The 4,098-nt window shown below is 44.7% G+C and overlaps 1 long non-coding RNA gene across 2 annotated transcripts in view; it reads right to left on the bottom strand.

The window, feature by feature from the left end:
* Positions 1-78: 78 nt before the first annotated feature.
* LOC114073150 overlaps positions 79-4,098 on the bottom strand; it is a 7,872-nt gene continuing 3,852 nt past the window's right edge. The window contains exon 3 of one of the 2 annotated variants that reach the window (XR_003574288.1): positions 79-191. This is a non-coding gene — a long non-coding RNA (uncharacterized LOC114073150). Of the gene's footprint in view, positions 192-2,721; positions 2,778-4,098 lie in introns of those variants that run through there. The other variant, XR_003574289.1, reaches the window with a different exon arrangement.

The raw sequence follows: 4,098 nt of genomic DNA, 5'->3' as shown, positions 1-4,098 counted from the left end.
CCCCATTTTTTTTTCCCCATTTTCTCCCAAAAACCCCCCTTTTTGCCCAAAACCCCCGTTTTTCGCCCCAAACCTCGTGGAAGAAGTGCCTCATCTGGCTCATCTTGGTCTTGAACCGTTTGAGTTTCTGGTGGATCCGCTTGTCCCGCTCCAGCTGGGCCACCGTGGCCCACTCGCAGTGCAGGTACGAGCTGCGTTTTGGGGCAAAAAACGGCGATTTTGGTTAAAAACAGCCATTTTGATTTTTTTGGGGTAAAAAACAGCCATTTTGGGTTTTTTTGGGGGGTAAAACCCAGGAATCTGGGCTTGTCCCGCTCCAGCTGGGCCACCGTGGCCCACTCGCAGTGCAGGTACGAGCTGCGTTTTGGGGCAAAAAACGGCGATTTTGGTTAAAAACAGCCATTTTGATTTTTTGGGGGTAAAAAACAGCGATTTTGGGGTTTTTTTGGGGGGAAAACCCAGGAATCTGGGCTTGTCCCGCTCCAGCTGGGCCACCGTGGCCCACTCGCAGTGCAGGTACAAGCTGTGTTTTGGGGCGAAAAACGGCGATTTTGGGCAAAAACAGCCATTTTGATTTTTTTGGGGTAAAACCCAGCAATTTTGGGGTTTTTTTGGGGGTAAAACCCAGGAATCTGGGCTTGTCCCGCTCCAGCTGGGCCACCGTGGCCCACTCGCAGTGCAGGTACGAGCTGCGTTTTGGGGTAAAAAACGGCGATTTTGGGCAAAAACAGCCATTTTGGGTTTTTTTGGGGTAAAAAACAGCGATTTTGGGGTTTTTTTTGGGGGGAAAACCCAGGAATCTGGGCTTGTCCCGCTCCAGCTGGGCCACCGTGGCCCACTCGCAGTGCAGGTACGAGCTGCGTTTTGGGGCAAAAAACGGCGATTTTGGTTAAAAACAGCCATTTTGGGTTTTTTTGGGGTAAAAAACAGCCATTTTGGGGTTTTTTTTGGGGGGAAAACCCAGGAATCTGGGCTTGTCCCGCTCCAGCTGGGCCACCGTGGCCCACTCGCAGTGCAGGTACGAGCTGGGATTTGGGGCAAAAAACGGCGATTTTGGTTAAAAACAGCCATTTTGGGTGTTTTGGGGTAAAAACCAGCGATTTTGGGGCTTTTTTTGGGGGTAAAACCCAGGAATCTGGGCTTGTCCCGCTCCAGCTGGGCCACCGTGGCCCACTCGCAGTGCAGGTACGAGCTGGGATTTGGGGTAAAAAACGGCGATTTTGGGTAAAAACAACCATTTTGGGTGTTTTGGGGTAAAAAACAGCCATTTTGGGGTTTTTTTTGGGGGGCAAAACCAGGAATCTGGGCTTGTCCCGCTCCAGCTGGGCCACCGTGGCCCACTCGCAGTGCAGGTACGAGCTGGGATTTTGGGGTGAAAAACGGCGATTTTGGTTAAAAACAGCCATTTTGGGTTTTTTTGGGGTAAAAAACAGCGATTTTGGGCTTTTTTGGGGGGAAAAACCAGGAATTTTGGCTTTTTTGGGGGGTAAAAACAGCGGGTTGGGCTTTTTTGGGGGATAAAAACAGAACTCTGAGCTCTTTTTTGGGGTAAAAAACACCGATTTTGGGTTTTTTGGGGTAAAAACAGCAATTTTGGGCTTTTTTGGGGTAAAAAACAGCGATTTTGGTTAAAAACAGCCATTTTGATTTTTTTGGGGTAAAAAACAGCGATTTTGGGGTTTTTTGGGGGGTAAAAAACAGCGGGTTGGGCTTTTTTGGGGGATAAAAACAGAGCTCTGAGCTCTTTTTTGGGGTAAAAAACACCGATTTTGGGTAAAAAACAGCCATTTTGGGCTTTTTTGGGGTAAAAAACAGCCATTTTGGGGTTTTTTTTGGGATAAAAACCAGCAATCTAAGCTTTTTTGGGGGGGGAAAACCAGCAATCTGAGCTTTTTTGGGGTAAAAAACAGCGATTTTGGTTAAAAACAGCCATTTTGGGCTTTTTTGGGGTAAAAAACACCAATTTTGGGGTTTTGGGGGGGTAAAAACCAGGAATTTTAGGCTTTTTTGGGGTAAAAAACAGCCATTTTGGGTAAAAACGGCCATTTTGGGGTTTTTTGGGGTAAAAAACAGCAATCTGAGCTTTTTTTGGGGTAAAAACCAGTCATTTTGGGTAAAAACAGCCATTTTGGGCTTTTTTGGGGTAAAAAACACCAATTTTGGGTTTTTTTGGGGTAAAAAACAGCCATTTTGGGTTTTTTTGGGGGTAAAAAAACAGGAATTTGGGCTTTTTTGGGGTAAAAACCAGCGATTTTGGGGTTTTTTGGGGGGAAAAACCAGGAATCTGGGCTTTTTTGGGGGGTAAAAAACAGCGATTTTGGGCTTTTTTGGGGTAAAAAACAGCCATTTTGGGGGTTTTTTTGGGGGGAAAAAACAGCAATTTCGGCTTTTTTTGGGGGTAAAAAACAGCGGGTTGGGCTTTTTTGGGGGGATAAAAACAGAGCTCTGAGCTCTTTTTTGGGGTAAAAAACAGCAATTTTGGGCTTTTTTGGGGTAAAAACAGCCATTTTGGGGTTTTTTTGGGGGTAAAAACCAGGAATTTTGGTTTTTTTGGGGGTAAAAAGCAGCGGGTTGGGCTTTTTTGGGGGAATAAAAACAGAGCTCTGAGCTCTTTTTTGGGGCAAAAAACACCAATTTTGGGTAAAAACAGCCATTTTGGGATTTTTTTGGGGTAAAAAACAGCCATTTTGGGGTTTTTTTTGGGGGGAAAACCCAGGAATCTGGGCTTGTCCCGCTCCAGCTGGGCCACCGTGGCCCACTCGCAGTGCAGGTACGAGCTGCGTTTTGGGGCAAAAAACGGCGATTTTGGTTAAAAACAGCCATTTTGGGGTTTTTTGGGGTAAAAAACAGCCATTTTGGGGTTTTTTTTGGGGGGAAAACCAGGAATCTGGGCTTTTTTTGGGGGTAAAAAACAGCGGGTTGGGCTTTTTTTGGGGGATAAAAACAGAGCTCTGAGCTCTTTTTTGGGGTAAAAAACACCGATTTTGGGTAAAAAACAGCCATTTTGGGTTTTTTTGGGGTAAAAAACAGCAATTTTGGGCTTTTTTGGGGGGAAAAACCAGGAATCTAAGCTTTATAGGGGGGGAAAAAACAGCAATCTGAGCCTTTTTGGGGTTAAAAAACAGCGATTTTGGTTTTTTTGGGGGTAAAAAACAGCCATTTTGGGCTTTTTTGGGGAAAAAATCTGGAATTTTGGCTTTTTTTGGGGGATAAAACAGGAATCTGGAGTTTTTTTGGGGGGTAAAAAGCAGCGATTTGGGCTTTTTTTGGGGGGTAAAAACCAGCAATCTGAGCTCTTTTTGGGGTAAAAAACAATGATTTTGGAATTTTTTGGGGTAAAAAACAGTCATTTTGGGTTTTTTGGGGGTAAAAACAGCCATTTTAGGTTTTTTGGGGTAAAAAGCAGCGATTTTGGGTTTTTTTGGGGGGAAAAAACAGGAATCTGAGCTTTTTTGGGGGGGAAAAAACAGCGATTTTGGCTTTTTTTGGGGCAAAAAGCAGCGATTTGGGATCGTTTTGGGGCAAAAACCAGCGATTTCAGCTTTTTTTGGGGGGGTAAAAAACAGGAATCTGAGTTCGTTTTGGGGCAAAAACCAGGGGGTTCGGCTTTTTTGAGGGCAAAAAACAGGAATTTGGGCTTTTTGGGGGCGAAAAACAGCGGTTTCGGCTTTTTTGGGGCTAAAAACAGCGGGTTGGGCTTTTTTTTGGGGTAAAAAGCAGGAATCTGGGCTTTTTTGGAGCTAAAAAACAGCAGGTTGGGCTTGTTTTGGGGTAAAAAACAGCGGGTTTGGGCTTTTTTTGGGGGGTAAAAACAGTAATTTGGGCTTTTATTGGGGCAAAAAACATCGATTTGGGCTTTTTTTTGAGGAAAAAACAGTCATCTGGGCTTGGTTTTGGGGCAAAAAAAAGCAGTTTTGGCTCTTTGGGGGGTAAAAACACCAATTTCGGCTTTTTTGGGGCTCAAAACCAGCAATTTTGGCTTTTTTTGGGGTAAAAAACAGGGATTTGATCTTTTTGGGGGGGAAAAAACAGGAAAATGGGCTTTTGTTGGGGTGTTTTTGGGTGTTTTTTGGGGTGTTTTTTGGGGTGTTTTGGGGT

The sequence above is a fragment of the Empidonax traillii genome, unplaced genomic scaffold (genome assembly GCF_003031625.1).
Source record: "Empidonax traillii isolate 1590-97213 ecotype Southwest subspecies unplaced genomic scaffold, ASM303162v1 scaffold5506:size8089, whole genome shotgun sequence".
In the NCBI taxonomy this organism is placed as follows: domain Eukaryota; kingdom Metazoa; phylum Chordata; class Aves; order Passeriformes; family Tyrannidae; genus Empidonax; species Empidonax traillii.
The sequence above is the reverse complement of the archived record's forward strand: the minus strand, read 5'-3'. Positions and strand labels throughout refer to the sequence as shown.